This window comes from Rana temporaria, chromosome 11 (assembly GCF_905171775.1).
Source record: "Rana temporaria chromosome 11, aRanTem1.1, whole genome shotgun sequence".
Taxonomy (NCBI): domain Eukaryota; kingdom Metazoa; phylum Chordata; class Amphibia; order Anura; family Ranidae; genus Rana; species Rana temporaria.
This window is the reverse complement of record NC_053499.1, coordinates 18,564,412-18,582,196: the sequence shown is the minus strand read 5'-3', so window position 1 is coordinate 18,582,196 and position 17,785 is coordinate 18,564,412. Positions and strand designations below refer to the sequence as shown.

Below are 17,785 nucleotides of genomic sequence, written 5' to 3'. Positions count from 1 at the left end.
ATTATATAAAAAAAATTCACGATTGTATATTTACAAACATAAAGTGCTAAAATCCGTCTCAAAGATTTATACAAATTCAGGGCCAAATTCTCAAAAACGCCGCCTAACTTAACTTTCAGCAGTTAAGTTACACAGGCGTTAAATTTCTACCTAAGTGCCCGATCTTCAAAGCACTTACCTAGAAATTACACGCCGTGTAACTTAAGTGCCTCCGTCGCAAGGCGGTCGTCTTCTCGAGGGGGCGATTACAATTTAAATGAGGCGCGCTCCCGCGCCGGCCGTACTGCGCATGCGTGTGACGTAATTTTCCCGACGTGCAGCGCGCGAACGTAATTTACGCCGGGCTTTGTGGATTGCGACGGGACAATAAAGTTGCGACGGGTGAAAAAAAAAATATGCGCCGGGAAAAAAAAATTCAAATTTAAAAAAAAAAAGCGGCGATCTAAAAAAAGGTCTGATTTTACATGGTGGACTAATTTTCCACATTGTAAAACCAGCCCTAGTTTTGCGCAAGCAAATCGGAACTTACGCAGAAACCACAATGCTTAAAAGCTTTGTGGATCTGCTTAAGTCCTCATTTGCATACTCAAAGCGGCATTTCAATGAGAAATGCCCCCAGCGGCGGATGCGGTACTGCATCCTAAGATCTGACAGTGTAAGGCCCCGTACACACGGCCGAGGAACTCGGCGTGCCAAACACATCGAGTTCCTCGGCCAGTTCAGCCCTGAAGCCGCCGAGGAGCTCGGCGGGCCGAGAGCTCCCATAGAACAACGAGGAAATAGAGAACATGTTCTCTATTTCCTCGTCGAGCTCCTCGGCGAAATTGTACACACGGCCGGGTTTCTCGGCAGAATTCAGCCAGAAACTCGGTCGGAAGCTGAATTCTGCCGAGGAAACTGGTCGTGTGTACGGGGCCTAAGTGTCTTACAGATGTCAGATCTTCTGCCTAACTTTGGAAAAATCCTTTTGAGGATCGTTTCCAAAGTTAGGCACAGAGATACGCAGGCTGAACAGCAGTTCCGCCTGCGTATTTTTTTTGAGAATTTGGCCCTCAGTTCCCAATGCTCTTGGATCACCAAAACCCTTTTAATTGTCATTGCGCTTAGTAGTCCTCTTCGCTTCTGCAGGACAGGGTGCATGGTACACATTGGAATTTATGTGTCAGCACTTAGATCCATCAAAAAAATATATAACAGTTCAATAAATATATAAAGCACCTAGAGAATTATAACATAATAACAGAATATGCACCTGAATAATGTAATTTATTACATACAATATTACATATAAATATGATTAACAAGCCATCCTCCCAACACAAGATATATGCAGGTAACAATATTTTCAGTAAAGGAACATATCTATTACTTAAAAAAGTATGGTCCCCCATCTCAGTGTCAGAAACCATGAATCAGACCGAGACAGAAGTACAGTTGAATCACACTTGTTTAATGATAACAATAATAAAAAGATAAACAGAGTAAGCGTATTCAAAACATAGCCAGAGTTCAGCACCCCGATCGGATAGTCAGCCAAGCCAAATGTCAGAGAGCCAGAGAAGAACGTGTAGAACAGCAAGCAGGATCAGGAGCCAGAAGGAACGTCAGCCAAGAAAGTCTTCAACAGGAACGCAGGAGATAGACTCTGTGATGTTGACCAAGGCGAAGGCAGAGAGCAACTGAGGTGGACGGCTTACGTAGTCAGGACTAACGAGCAGGATCATCAACAGGTGAATCACTGTGGAGAGATGGGAGCTGGCAGTTAGCCGACAGCTGAGCGGCCAGCTCAGAGAAGGAAGGGCTGAGCCCAGCCTTGACACTCAGGTATTAAAGGAATCCAAGAAATTGATCCCTGGTGCAAAATTGGGGGACATATTGGTAATGGTGTTTAACAGATGATTTTTTTTGTTGTAAGCAATGTATAGGTTCCTTTACTGAAAATATTGTTATTTACAGATATCTTGTGTTGGGAGGATATATTGTTAACCCTTTTAAATGTCATCTTGTATGTAATACATTTATTTGACAGTAATGCATATACAGTATGTTGTAATATTCCTCAAATTGTGGCACATAATGTCCTTTTATTTGAGCATACTTTATTACAGGGCAGTCATCTCCAAACTGTGGCCCTCGGGCTAGATGTAGCTCTTAGCTTGCCATAGTCTGGCGCTTGGGGCACTCTTGCTCCCGATGATGTGAGGCACAATTCTTCCCATTGATATGAGGCACAAATCTCCCCATTGACACCATCGATGATGCACCATTTCTTCCACTGACACCAACCAATAGTGGAGCACTATTCGTCCCATTGATACCAATGACAGAGCACTCTTCCTCCCATTGATACCAATGACAGAGCACTCTTCCTCCCATTGATACCAAAGACAAAGCACTCTTTCTCCCATTGATGCCAACGATGGGGCACTATTCCCCCCATTGATACCAACGACAGAACACTCTTCCTCCCATTGATACCAACAACAGAACACTCTTCTTCCCATTGATACCATTGACTAACACTCTTCCTCCCATTGATACCAACGGCAGAACACTCTTCCTCTCATTGATTCCAATGATGGGGAACTATTAGTCCCATTGATACCAAAGGTGGGGCACTCTTCCTCTTACTGATACCAAATATGGAACACACTTCCTCCCATTGATACCAAATATGGGCCACTATTCCTCGCTTTGACCCTGACAGTGGGAAACTATTTCTCCCATTGACACCAATTATGGGGCACTATTACTCCTCCTACTGACAACAGGCGCTTTGTACTTTTTTTACTCCCACTGACGACCAAACCTTGTCTATTACCAGCTGCTATAGTCTGGTCCCCCCTAAAGTCTGAAGGAAAGTAAACTTGCCTTTGTTTAGAAAGTTTGGAGACCCCTGCTATAGGGGCTGGCACCATCTAGAAGTTTTGTAGATGCAGGGTTTGGCTCCAACAATTTCTCTTGGTTTTGATGTACAGTATCTTTCTGCAATGGTTTATAATATAAAGTGAATGATGTCTACTTGAAGCTGGACTTTTTCTGTTATTGTTTTTTTTAGAGTGTGAAATGCTTGAAACTTCTGCCAGTTTACTTTTTGTCCTTTTGGGGTGCTTCGACTTTTGTGACTTGCTTGGGTCTTTGCAGTATCTTTAAAGTTCTGAATTTGTTGTGACCCCTGTTTCCTCTGCTTACATTGTGGGCTGCTGTTAAAGGGTGCAGTGGTCCACTTTAACCCTGCTATAACACAGGACAGGTTAGGTGGAAATGCATTAGCTGGATCTATGGATTGTATCCTATTTTTTTCATTAAATAAATGTGTACTGTAGATTTACACAAGAGTTCTTTAAGTATATATTTTATTTTTTTGAGATTACTCTATATTTTCTGTCTTGGAGATGCAACAGGCAGTGAGAGAGCATCTCCCAAAGTGAGGAGAATTTCCCTCCTGTTGCAAAAACCAATGTCTCTACTGAAATATTTCCCTTCATCTCATGCTCTGATGACAGTTCAAAAATTTTGGATTTTCCATCACTTTCTGCCTTGATGACGATGGTCGGCAGGACCAACAAAAAGAGTGATTTTACCTAGTGGATTCAACCACGGCAGTGAAAATCTATGTACTAATCTATCCCCTTCTGTACAAGGGTTCTAAGCTAAATTATATACAGGTGTATGGGAGTTATTTTTCCTACAAAAAGATTTGTAATTCTATCCACTCAGTCATGAGATCTACACAGCCTGGCTAATCAGCACAGGCCAGCTAGTGACCTGAGCTTTATCTGTTGAGGGTAAGTGATGTAGTCTGGTCACCCTTCTGCCCCAGGTTATGATTGGATAGAGGTGGATCAGCAGCAGACTGATGAGGTAATTACTCCATTTACTCTGCTATTTCTCCTTCTAAGCAGAAGCATGCAACAGAGCCTAACTGGCTCCTTCTATTGTCCCTTCCATTGTCCCATGCTGTTCGGTGCAGCTCAATTTTGCAAAAGGTTAAGGGGCTTTGTTTGCACATTTCTCACACATAAGGTAGATCACTGAAATTAATGGGCTGCCCTACAAGGGATGCGTGCGTACTCCGTCACACCTGCATTGTGCGAATGGAGCCTTACAACACACTAGTTTAAGGCATCTCATTCATTTTTAACAGGCTGCTAATGCACCTCAGTGCACCCCAAACTGTACCTGACCCTTTTCTGGGGAACGCAAAGCACGGTAATGTGTTACTGCATAGCAACGCATGTGTATTGCTTTAGTGCATTAAGGTACGCCACAATGCATTAGGGCATGTATTAAGTGGTACCATGCATTGCAAAATGCAAAAGTGTGAGCTGATCCAAGATCTGCTCTACAGTAGTTCCAAGAGGCTGAAAAAAAGGAATATTTACACATCTACACTAGTTTCATTTAAAAATACATCAACTTTGGTGCCCGCATTCTCCACTAAAAGAGACCAATTTTTGGGTTTGTATTTGTTTTTTTGTTTTTTATTACGTTAGCCTGGAGCTCAGCTTGCCTTTTCAAATTCACTTGGACAGCTCCAACAATTCAAGCAGCATGGTTGACTGCCTAGACATGGCCCACTCCCGGCCAACTACTGGTGTTACTGTTTGACACTTGGGCTCGCTGGCAGCTGCTGGCCCCAGGTTATTGAGCCTCCCAATAATGAGTTAATCCCACACCTTCCTGAGGAATAATGTAGAGTGAGCAGGGCTGTTTAGGCAGATGCCATTCTTTGCTCTAAATGTTTGTTCTGCCGCAAATCAAAGCTTAGATGAGATAGTATCAGTGCAGAGGGACAGGTGCAGAGAACGATGCTGGCTGCCAGTGCAAACTGAACAATTTGATAATTCTCTGTGAGAAGAACTCATGAAATAACCGTCATCCTGCCAACTATGAATCAATGTCTCTGTGTTGTGGTGGTGCCTGACAGCATGCAGTCTTTCTCTAACACGCCCCAAGCAACGACCTGACATACCAGATGGAAGAAGATTATAGAAGAGCAATATACAACTCCTGGGGCTCGGTGGCTACATTTCTTTTATTATCCTTCTACAGCCATGAGTGCAAAATTTTGGCCCCGTGGCCTTCATCGGGTGCTGTATTGAAGACCTTGGGTTTAAAACACTGTGAGGCTTGGACTATTTATTCGTATTCATGGTGGTTTGTAGTATTTTTTCTAAACACAAGTCTAGATCAAACTTTCTCCCAATGTAAGATATAGGGGCTGATTTTCTAAAACTGGAGAGTGCAAAATCTGGTGCAGTTCTGCATAGAAACCAATCAGCTTCCAGTGTTTTTTAATGAAAGCTTAATTGAACAGGCTGAAGTTAGAAGCTGATTGGCTACCATGCACAGCTGTACCAGATTTTACACTCTCCAGTTTTAGTAAATCAACCCCATAGTGTACTCACCTCTGCGAAGGTCTGTGTCTCGATCCTTTGCTCCATTCATGTGCTACCAGCCATAGATGATACGGTTTTCTTTCCTGCAGTCATGGTTGCAGGAATGAAAATTGCTCAATTCCCCCATTTTCGTGGCTGTTTGGAACTGGGCGCACTCTATAAAACACGGTGGTCATATCCTGTTGAACAGAGATTGTGGACACTGGTCTACAGGATTTTTCACTTTTTTTTCTTCAAAAGTCACCGTCTATGAAAACAAACACAGCACTTCTAAATTTGAAACCAAGTGGGTTGTCCAAGCCAAGCATCAGTTTTATCTAGGTCTGTGGATTTTCTCACAGGCCTAGAAGAAATACACAAAGCACACCAAGATTCATATAAAAATACACTTGACTCGTATTTAGACAATACATGCTTAACGTGGAGTTCAACTTTAATACCTGTGACAGACTGTATCTTATATGCCTTTTATTTTGCCCATACTTCCACTATAAATGGTTATCTTTTAAAGCTATCCAGAGTTCAGTTTGGAGAGCAATATGGACATTTTTGTTTTACCATTTAAAAAAATCAGTTGTGCCATCATTTTGATGTCTGAGACCTTTAAAAAAAGCAGAAGTTGAAAGTGTAACAGAGAAGTTTTTCCATTTGGGAAAATTCAAAAGGTAAGAACCTAAAGTTCATCAGTTATAGCATTTCCTGTAGGTTCTTCCCAATTAAATACCGTTTATAGAGAAAAAGAAAGCAATTTACATTCTGCTTCTTAATGGCATCAGAGAATTTCACAGGACTTTATTTGACAAAATTGGTTCAAAAGGGCATTTTCTTTGAATCTTAGCTTGCAACTAAGCTGCATGTGCCTGTTGTAAGGAGCTCCAACTTTCTCTATTTCTATTATGGGCAGGGCTTTTGTTCAGCTAGAACTTGGTGGAACTCAGTTCCACCACCTCTGGCCAGGGATGGACTGGCCATTGGGACTACAGGGAGTTTCCCGGTGGGCCAATGGCTCAGTGGGCCGGCTTCAGTGACAGTGGGCCGCCACCCCCCCTCCGCTTCTCTGTGTCTCCCTTCCCGCAGCGCTCACCTCCTCTCCCTCCCCGCAGCGCTCACCTGGGGGAACAAAGAAGCAAAGGGAGGACCAGAGAAGCAGGGGGAATGACTGAGGAGCATGGGGGAGGGGACAGACAGCTGACTCAACAGCAATGGCCTGGGAGTTTCTGCCTAATCTTGTCCCATAAGGGGGGGCACCGAACTGATTCTTTGCCCCGGGTGAAATAATGTCTAGCTTCCCCACTGGTACTGACTATAAGAGTACCAGTACCAGCCGTTCTACTCTAATAAAGTAGAACGGCTAGTGAAGGGGGAGAGGGGGCTTGGGTGGCCGGGGGGGGGGGTGCGGGAGTTGTTCGGCCGCCATAGGAGAGTCAAAGTGGGCCAGTCTGGATGAAGTCCAGGGCCAAATTTCTGTCCCAGTCCAGCCCTGCCTCTGGCTCATGCCCTCTGCTCCCTGCTGACCACTATTACTTGAAAACACAAAAGTCCGGCTTCTATGCTTACAAGTGATAGCTTGTTCCCCAGCAGCTCCCACAGATCAGATCTCTTGAGTGGCTCCCACTGAGTGAAGGATGGGGACAAGGGAGATGCATGTACATGGGGTGTAGTCAGTAGTGTATTTAGGGTTTGTGCTGCTGCCCTAGGTCTGATTAAACTTGTGCACCCCCTAATTTAAATATGACCCACCTTTCCTGTGAAGGCCACACCCCTTCCTGTTTAAGACCCACCCTTACTCTATCCAAAATGAAAAAAAAGTGTTGCCATTGTTCTACTTTAGGCTAAAATTTCTGATATGGAGAGGACTAAGAAGATATAACCATGCCAATGGTGGAGCAGAGTGAGGAAGGTTTGTGGTCCAGGATGATAGGACATTCAAAATTAGAAGCCCCCCCCCCCCCACAGTTTGCGAAATGCCACCCGTCCGCATACCGGAAGCAGTGCAGCCGCTTTATGGGGGCGCTAGACTAATTTGCCTCTCAGCCAAGTCCAGAAGACTGGCGCACCCTGCGCTTACATATCTTGATATCCTTGAGGATCATCTCCTTTACTTGGGGTCACTTTGGTATATAAGAGGAGTCTCATCTAAGTGGTCCAGCCTAATTAATAAGATGGTCACTTAAAGCACTGAACATTATTAATATAACTAGAACCTCTTATACAGTGGAACCTCGGATTGCGAGTATTGCGGTTAACAAGCGTTTCCCAATACGATAGCTGTATTTAAAAAAATCCTAACTCGGGTTGCGAGTGTTGGCTCGCAAAATTAGCAGGATTCAGGCCAAAGCGGTGTGCAGTACCGCGTTTGGCCTGAGGTTGGGGGGGGGGGGGGGGGCCCTGGAGCCGATTTTCCTTGCACAGGATTGGGTAGTCTTTACAAAATGAAGGTTTACCTAATTTGCTAAGCTCTGGGGATGATTATTTGCCTTTAATGAATCAACCAAAGAATGACCAGTCAGATGATGACGAGTATGTAGGAAGGAGCCAAAAAACCCTAAGCTAAAATACAGAGAAGTACCAATGTCTTCTTAAAAGAGATCACCACTTCTGTTAAAGCAAAGGATTTATTCCTCATTTAGGATGGTGGTGGAAACATTCAAACCACTCTTGGATGCCCCTGTAGCAAGCTGGCTCTCCCTAGTATATAGCCCAGATTTGCAACCTAAGTAAAAAGAAAACAACAGGATTTCGCCATCAGTGCAATTTTGTTTTCAAGTTCGCTCATTGAGTTGCTTGGGCATGATTTGCTTGAAAAAAAAAAAAAAAAACGTGTTCTTTATATATGTGTTTTTTTTTAAATTTGGTATATTTGATCACTATTTGTGCTCCGTGTCTTCAAAAATTTCTATAGTATTTTTAGTTTTTTTTTGTAAACAAAAAAGATAATATAATGAGGGTAGCGTGGGGACAAATAAACAAATTTCTTTCTCAGTTTAGGCCGATACGTATTCTTCTACATATTTTTGGTAAAAAAAATCTCAATAACCGTATATTGATTGGTTTGCGCAAAAGTTATAGGGCCAGATTCTCGTAGGAGCGCGTAACTGTGCGGGCGTAACGTATCTGATTTACGGTACGCCTCCGCAACTTAGACGGGCAAGTGCAGTATTCTCAAAGCACTTGCTACGTAAGTTACGGCGGCGTAGCGTAAATCGGCCGACGTAAGCCTGCCTAATTCAAATGTGGGACCGGGGGGCGTGTTTTATGTTAATGCTATGTGACCCGACGTGATTGACGTTTTTTCATGAACGGTGCATGCGCCGTCCGTGGAAATCTCCCACTGTGCATTGCTCCTAATACACCGCAAGGACGTATTGGTTTTGACGTGAACGTAAATTACGTCCAGCCCCATTCACGGACGAGTTACGCAAACGACGTAATATTTTCAAATTTCGTTGCGGGAACGACGACCATACTTAACATTGGTACGCCGCACTTACGCCACCATATAGCAGGGGTAACTTTACGCCGGGAAAAGCGTAACGTAAACAGCGTAACTGTACTGCGTCGGCCGGGCGTACGTTCGTGAATTTGCGCATCTAGCTGATTTACATATTTCGACGCGTAAATCAGCGTACACGCCCCTAGCGGCCAACGTAAATATGCAATTACGATCCGACGGCGTAAGAGACTTACGCCTGTCGGATCTAAGGGAAATCTATGCGTAACTGATTCTATGAATCAGGCGCATAGATACGACTGGCCGGACTCAGAGATACGACGGCGTATCTGGAGATACGCCGTCGTATCTCCTCTGAGAATCTGGCCCATAGTGTCTAGAAAATAGGGGATAGTTTTATGGCATTTTTATTAATATTGTTTTTTGATTAGTAATGGCGGCGACCTGCGATTTTTATTGGGGACTGCGACATTATGGCGGATACATTGGACACTTTATAAACTTTATGAAATATATACATTTTTTTTTTATAAAAAATGAATAAAAAAAAGGGGGGGGGGTTGCCATCCGGGGCCCTGGGGACCTCCGGACCTCTAAAAAAAAAAATGGCCCTTTAATAAAAAATAAAATAAAAATATATTAATTTTATTTAGTTTTTATAAAAAATAAATAAAAAAAAGGGGGTTGCCATCTGGGCCCCTGGGGACCTCCGGGCCCCTTACAGGTGTAATGCCTATACCCCCCTGACGGCGGCCCTGATATGTATTGCGATCGGAAAGTGGTTAGTTGAACACAGGGCAGCCATCACAAATTTTGGGGCCCCTTACACAGCTGGGCCCACCTGGAGCAGAGAACCTAGTGCTGACCGAAAAAAAAGTGTAAATCTCTTCTCTCCTGACATAAGATAATAAGTGGGGGGGCCGGGCCCCTTACAGGTGTAATGCAAACATTTTTAAAAATAAAAAAAAACGTGAGGGGGCCGGCCGGGCAGGTAAGGGGCCCTGGGGACCATTGGGCCCCTTACAGGTGTAATGCAGAAAAACAGGAGGGGAGCCAGCCGGGCCTCTGGGGACCATTGAGCCCCTTACAGGTGTAATGCCAGTACCCGCTTGATGGCGGCCCTGGTTGAACACATGAAGTTAGAAGCTGATTGGCTACCATGCACAGCTGCACCAGATTCTGAGTGTAGAGTAAATCCCCAGCCCCTCGTGTGACCAGTGGGATAAGGGTGGGGAGGTGACACCACTATATATAGAGAAAGCGGTGTCACCCTCCCAGCTGTGCTGTCTGGCAGAGGTGTGCGGATCACAAATCAGCTGTGCAGAATTACAAATCCTTTGGCAAAGAAGTTCACAAATGTGTATTACAAGCGTGTATTTAGCTGTTTGTTCGGAGTTCAGCTTTCACGCTTATGTTGCCTGAGAAATAGACTCACGCCGTGTCTTGGCGCTGACAAACATGCCATTGTTCAATAGATGGTTATCTGAAACTATAGCATTTTTTTTACTGCTACGCTGAGATATTACGTTTAATTATCAGCATGGAAACAGAAGACTCGCTGATATACTAGACAATCCTCAGCATTGGTTTCATTTTTCTGGCGTGTCTTATATGCATTCAGGTTGGCAATGGGCCATTGTTACTCGTCTCATACAATGTATAGGGAGCCCGTTGCTTAGCAGTTTGTTGCATGTGGATTCAAACCGATCCAGCATTCCTTCTTGTTTATCAGAGCTGAGCCCTTTAAAACGTGACAAACTAGATATTCTATGACATGAATGTAAAATAATCCCCCTGCAATTGTAATCATTGCAAGTTTTCTTTAGTTTTGCCTCTGCAGGATTTTGAAGTATCCACTGCGCTCCTAAGGGGGAATTCCAGGTATTGCCAAGGGAGTCCATGAGAGTCCATGGGGTGGATTTACTAAAGGCAAATTGACCGCAGATGCTTTAGAGCAGGGGTCTCCATACTTTTCAAGCAAAGGGCCAGTTTACTGTCTTTCAGACTTCAGGGGGGCCGGATTCTGACCAATGGGGATAGAAAATGCCCCAGGTGGACCTGAACGGACACTCGTTTCGCTCCGCCTATTCCATCCATCTGGCGGATCGGATGAAAATGGACAGGCGGATCCGTTTTCATCCGATCCCCCAAAGAGGAGAGCGGAGCTCTGACAGGTCCGTTCCTGCACAGTGTGCAGAGACGGACCTGTCATCTGCTGGCTCAGCAGGGATCAATGGATCGATCCCTGCTGAGTAGGCAGAGTCCGTGAAGGACAGTCAGCTTTTTGGATTTCTCTATAAAGAACATTTAACAGACTGTGAGGAGGCATATTGCATAATCACTGCCTGTTTTAAACCCACAGTAAGCAGGCCCGTCGGAACCCGACAGGCAAAGCAAGCATTTTCCTGGGGCCCCCGAGCTGGCCAGGGGCCCCCATAGGGAGGACCCTTGCCGCACCGCTGCGTCCTCCTGCAGTCCGGTCGGCCGTGTACCATAACCGCGCGGTAAAGGAGAATCAGGTTCCTGTTCCCGGCCGGACTGACAGGAAGTGCACACACTGAGTGTTCACTTCCTTTCAGTCCGGCCCCGGGAACAGGAACCTGATTCTCCCGTACCGCGCGGTTATGGTACACGGTCGACCGAACTGCAGGAGGCCGCAGCGATGTGGCAAGGGCCCTCCCTGCTGGGGCCCCTGTGCGGACACCAACAAATGCCGGCGTGTGCGTGTGAGGCGGAGGATAGAGGTAAGACGCCGACCCCAACCCCCCCCCCCCCGCTTCTCAACTTGAGACTTGGGGCCCCCAAATGTCTTTGAACGGCCCTGACAGTAAGGCACCACAACATCATGCATGCAGTTGCGGGTCACTTGCAGAGAAGCGATATTGATAATGATAAGGGTATCATTTCTGCCATGGCTGCAAAGCATAGCATCATTGCCATGGCACTTTTGGGGGGGGGGGGGCGGTCCTGTCAGGTAAGCTGTGTGAGGCACCAAGATTACCTGATTTCTAAAAGCAGCCCTGTGTATGGGTACCAGTAAGTTTCTCTATGCCCTTGAAACTCCTTAGCTACAAAAGATTTGTGTTCTATCTAGGAAATATAGGATGTGGGCATATATAGGACCTCTTTCTCAATGTTGTGGGCACCCCCCCCCCCCCCCCCCCCCCGTCCTGTCAGGGAGAGAAATGCTGATCTTCTGTTCATACAATGTATGAACAGAAGATCAGTCATTTCTCCTAGTGAGGCCACCCCCCCCTCTACAGTTAGAACACACCCAGGGAACATACTTAACCCCTTCCCCGCCCCCTAGTGTTAACCCCTTCACTGCCAGTGGCATTTTTATAGTAATCCAATGCATTTTTATAGCACTGATCGCTATAAAAATGCCAATGGTCCCAAAAATGTGTCAAAAGTGTCCGAACTGTCCGCCATAATGTCGCAGTACCGAAAAAAATCGCTGATCGCCGCCATTAGTAGTAAAAAAAAAAACATTACTAAAAATGCCATAAAAATACCCCCTATTTTGTAAACGCTATAACTTTTGCGCAAACCAATCAATAAACGCTTATTGCGATTTTTTTTAATGAAAAATAGGTAGAAGAATACGTATCGGCCTAAACTGAGGAAAATTTTTTTTTTTTATATATTTTTGGGGGATATTTATTATAGCAAAAAGTAAAAAATATTATTTTTTTTCAAAATTGTCGCTCTATTTTTGTTTATAGCGCAAAAAATAAAAACCGCAGAGGTGATGAAATACCACCAAAAGAAAGCTCTATTTATGGGGAAAAAAGGACACCAATTTTGTTTGGGAGTCACGTCGCACGATCGCGCAATTGTCAGTTAAAGCGACGCAGTGCCGAATCACAAAAAGTGCTCTGGTTTTTAACCAGCAATATGGTCCGGGGGTTAAAGCGGGAGTTCACCCGAATTTTTTCGAAGCAGTACATTTTTTGTTCATTTAATTGCAGACAGATTTTCTTACTAACGTATTTTTTTGCTCACATGCACCTATTAGCTTGCTCCCCATTTTTGCCTTCTTTAACCACTTAAAGTGGAGGTTCACCCGAAAACTTAATTTTTAACATTAGATTGAGGCTCATTTTGTGAAGGGGAATCAGGTAGTTTTTTTAAAATCGAAGCAGTACTTACCGTTTTAGAGAGCGATCTTCTCCATCACTTCCGGGTATGGGTCTTCGGGACTGGGCGTTCCTATTTGATTGACAGGCGTCCGACGGTCGCATACATCGCGTCACAAGTAGCCGAAAGAAGCCGCACGTCGGTGCGGCTCTATACGGCGCCTGCGCACCGACGTTCGGCTACTTTCGGAAAATCGTGACGCGATGTATGCGATCGTCGGAAGCCTGTCAATCAAATAGGAACGCCCAGTCCCGCAGCCCATACCCGGAAGCGGCGGAGAAGATCTATCTCTAAAACGGTAAGTACTGCTTCGATTTTAAAAAAAACACCCGATTCCCGTTGACAAAATTAGCCTCAATCTAATGTTAAAAATTAAGTTTTCGGGTGAACCTCCACTTTAAGTGGTTAAAGAAGGCAAAAATGGGGGAGCAAGCTAATAGGTGCATGTGAGCAAAAAAATACGTTAGTAAGAAAATCTGTCTGCAATTAAATGAACAAAAAAGAATCCCAACAGACAATGAAGATTTATTGCAGTCAGATGGGGGTAATGTGAGGAAACAATTTAAAGAGAGAGAGAAAAAAAGGTGACAAATTATGACAATATAATTACTGTAAATGGCCGTGCTGCGCTAATTCCTGAAAATCTTCTCAAGGTAGAATTACGTTTGCTGTAGGTACGCTCTGTTAGTCTCGGTGTTAAAACAATCTTTCTGAGAAGAGTTTTCAATGAAAGTGAAAACATTTCAGTCCGTTGACCTGTAGTTAGTAACAAGAGCTTGGAATTAGACAACTTATACCACAATGTAAGTATATACCGAGCTATGCATTGTTTGGAGAGGAATGTCACGTACAGCTAAGCTTCGGATTATGACTCTCTGGAAAGTCAACATTTTGAAAATAACTATGAATTACAGATTAACAGCTCAGTAAAGATAAACTATAGATAAACTCATACAGGGACCTCTCAAAGCATGTTCAAATATCTTCATAAATATCAAGAGTTCTTCGGAATTAGACATGCAGGTTGTTATTTTTGCAATACCGACAATTTTCTATATGCAGCTGAGGTCCTGTCCATTGCAGGGTATGACTATCTGCCTCTTCCTAGACTGGCTGAAAAAATATTCAGATGCATCTCATAAAATTAGAATATCATCAAAAAGTTCATTCATTTCAGCAATTCAATAAAAAAATGTGAAATTCATATATTTCATATAGATGCGTTACACATAGGGGTGTATATACTAAAGGCAAATCCACTTTGCACTACAAATACTACTGCAAAGTGCACTTGAAACTGCACTGAAAGTGCACTTGGAAGTGCAGTCGCTGTAGATCTGAGGGGGACATGCAAGGAAAATAAAAAACAGCATTTTAGCTTGCACATGATTGGATGATAAAATCAGCAGAGCTTCCCTTAAGACCTAGAGCGATCTACAGTGACTGCACTTCCAAGTGCACTTGAAATGCAGAGTGGATTTGCCTTTAGTAAATCAACCCCATAAATAGGATAGGTAGGAGAATAGGGTGAGTTGGAGGAAGGATAGGTAGGAGAATAGGGTGGGATGGAGGAAGGATAGGTAGGAGAATAGGGTGGGATGGAGGAAGGATGGGTAGGAGAATAGGGTGGGATGGAGGAAGGATGGGTAGGAGAATAGGGTGGGATGGAGGAAGGATAGGTAGGAGAATAGGGTGGGATGGAGGAAGGATGGGTAGGAGAATAGGGTGGGATGGAGGAAGGATGGGTAGGAGAATAGGATGGAATGGAGGAAGGATAGGTAGGAGAATAGGGTGGGATGGAGGAAGGATAGGTAGGAGAATAGGGTGGGATGGAGGGAGGATGGGTAGGAGAATAGGGTGGGATGGAGGAAGGATAGGTAGGAGAATAGGGTGGGATGGAGGAAGGATAGGCAGGAGAATAGGGTGGGATGGAGGAAGGATAGGTAGGAGAATAGGGTGGGATGGAGGAAGGATGGGTAGAAGAATAGGGTGGGATGGAGGAAGGATGGGTAGGAGAATAGGGTGGGATGTAGGAAGGATGGGTAGGAGAATAGGGTGAGATGGAGGAAGGATGGGTAGGAGAATAGGGTGAGATGGAGGAAGAATGGGTAGGAGAATAGGGTGGGATGGAGGAAGGATGGGTAGGGAGAATAGGGTGGGATGGAGGAAGGATAGGTAGGAGAATAGGGTGGTGTACCGGAATGGCCCGTGATACCCAGAGACTTTTGAAGGATGCGGGGTACTCCTGTACCAGCTTCACTAATGACTCTTGGGTCTAGGGTCATCCTATGTCCAATAGGGGCATAGGATGACTGAGAAATGATATCTCGGATTACATGAGATGGGAAAGTAATGATAATTCATGTATTGCAGGATATCTTGAAATATTACAAGTGATTTATTCTGACCCCAACAGGTCAATAGGACAGTATTCATTCATGTGGGGACACAGACTGTTGAGGTGTTAATTGAGTCTGGCTCCTAAGATATTTCATTGTCTATTGTGCTAATTAAGTCTACCTGGCTTCTACAGACCTTTTCATTGTGTGATGCTCATTAGCACTGTTTTGTGTGAAAATACTATTGATGATAATATGTGATGTGACTTGGCACCCTCTAAAAGGTCAGACGTCTGACTCATGTTTACTAAAGGGATGTGGATTATGTAGCAGGTGGGAATAGCTATCGCGGAGTCAGAAAGTCTGTCTAAGATGTGGATTGAGGGGGACTCGTTAGCATCCCTTTGTGTGATGTTGTGGGTGGAGTGTGTCATTGTCCAGATTTGGTTTCTAACTGTATATAACCAGCTAAGTTCACCATTAAAGTGGTCATTCGTTTTGGAACCAGAGACAGAGCTGTGCGTGTCTCATTTCTGGGGGAATTCCAATGGATCGTGTCTGCTGGATTGTTGGAGTGTCGGATAAGCTGTCTTGGGTTGGTGGAATGGAATATCTGTGTTAACCCCTGACCTTTTCAGGTGGGATGGAGGAAGGATGGGTAGGAGAATAGGGTGGGATGGAGGAAGGATAGGTAGGAGAATAGGGTGGGATGGAGGAAAGATGGGTAGGGAGAATAGGGTGGGATGGAGGAAGGAAGGATGGGACAAAGAAATGAAAGTAGAAATTAAGAAAGCAATAATTTGATAGAAGGAGGACAATAGGATTGGAGAAAGAAAGGGGAGGCATGAAGGAACCAAGGAAGGAAGAAGTATGGAATCGTGAAAAAGAGCAGGAAGGAAAAGGAAGGAAGGACAAACGGGAGATGTATGAAGAATGGAATGAAAGAAGTAAGGAAGGGTGGTGAAAAAGATGGGAGGGAGGAAAGAACAAAGAATGTAAAGAAGGAGGAGATGGGAAAGGAAGGGAAGGGTGGGGGAAAAGATGGGAGGAAGGAAGGCAGGCAGGAAGAAAGGAAGAATGGAAAGAAAGGAGGAGGAGAGGGAGGAAGGAAAGTAGAAACAAAACAAGGGAGGGAAGGAAGAAAGAAAGTGTGAATGACACATAGGAGAAAAGGGTGGGAGGGAGGAACGGAATTAGGAAGGAAGGATGGGACAAAGAAAAGGAGGAAGAAACAAAGAAAGTAAAACATGCATGGAAAAAGTAAGGGAAGGAAGAATGGACTAGTGAAAAAAAAGAGGTAGGAGAAAAGGAAGGAAGGATGAACAGAAGATGCATGGACAATGAAATGAAAGGAAGTAGATAGAATGAGAGGATGAAGGAAAGTAGGAAGAATGGGAGGAAAGTAGGAAGAATGAGAGGAAAGAAGGAAAGTAGGAAGAATGGGAGGAAAGATGGAAAGTAGGAAGAATGAGAGGAAAGAAGGAAAGTAGGAAGAATGAGAGGAAAGTAGGAAGAATGAGAGGAAAGAAGGAAAGTAGGAAGAATGAGAGGAAAGTAGGAAGAATGAGAGGAAAGAAGGAAAGTAGGAAGAATGAGAGGAAAGAAGGAAAGTAGGAAGAATGAGAGGAAAGTAGGAAGAATGGGAGGAAAGAAGGAAAGTAGGAAGAATGAGAGGAAAGAAGGAAAGTAGGAAGAATGGGAGGAAAGAAGGAAAGTAGGAAGAATGAGAGGAAAGAAGGAAAGTAGGAAGAATGAGAGGAAAGAAGGAAAGTAGGAAGAATGGGAGGAAAGAAGGAAAATAGGAAGAATGGGAGGAAAGATGGAAAGTAGGAAGAATGGGAGGAAAGAAGGAAAGTAGGAAGAATGGGAGGAAAGATGGAAAGTAGGAAGAATGGGAGGAAAGTAGGAAGAATGGGAGGAAAAATGGAAAGTAGGAAGGAATGACCATAGAAAGAAAAAAAGGAAGAATTGGGGAAATAAAGAGTAGAGGACAGAAGGGAGGAAGTAAGAATGGATCAAAGGAAGGATGGATAGAGAAAAAAAATGGAGGAACAAACAAAGTAAAGATGGGTGGCATGTAGGAAGGATGAAAGATGGGAGAGAGAAAAGGAGGAAGAAAAGAAGGAAGGGGAACTAAGGCACAATGCGATAAATAAAGCACAAACAAAACATGGAAGTAAAAAAGGAAGGAAGTAAGGTGGAAGGAAGACAGTTAAGGTGTCATAGGTGCTCCAAGATGCAGTGTGATTTGCCTCTTGTCCCTGTGCCCAGTGAAGGTGACATTGTGGTGCAGAGAACATCACAGTCTGTTATGTGTAAAGTTCCCAGCTACATGTTCCCAGTTTGTGCTCCAGGATCAGTAGCTCTGTCATACAACAATCAGGCCCATTGTCAGTGCTGTCACTCAGAATCAGACAGTATGAAAACATTGAGTAACTGTCATTACAGAGTCA

At 44.2% G+C, this 17,785-nt stretch overlaps 1 protein-coding gene across 2 annotated transcripts in view; it reads left to right on the top strand.

Annotated features, from left to right (window-relative positions):
- EHF (ETS homologous factor) overlaps positions 1–17,785 on the top strand; it is a 93,686-nt gene that overhangs the window by 37,633 nt on the left and 38,268 nt on the right. The gene's annotated exons all lie outside the window — the stretch shown is intronic.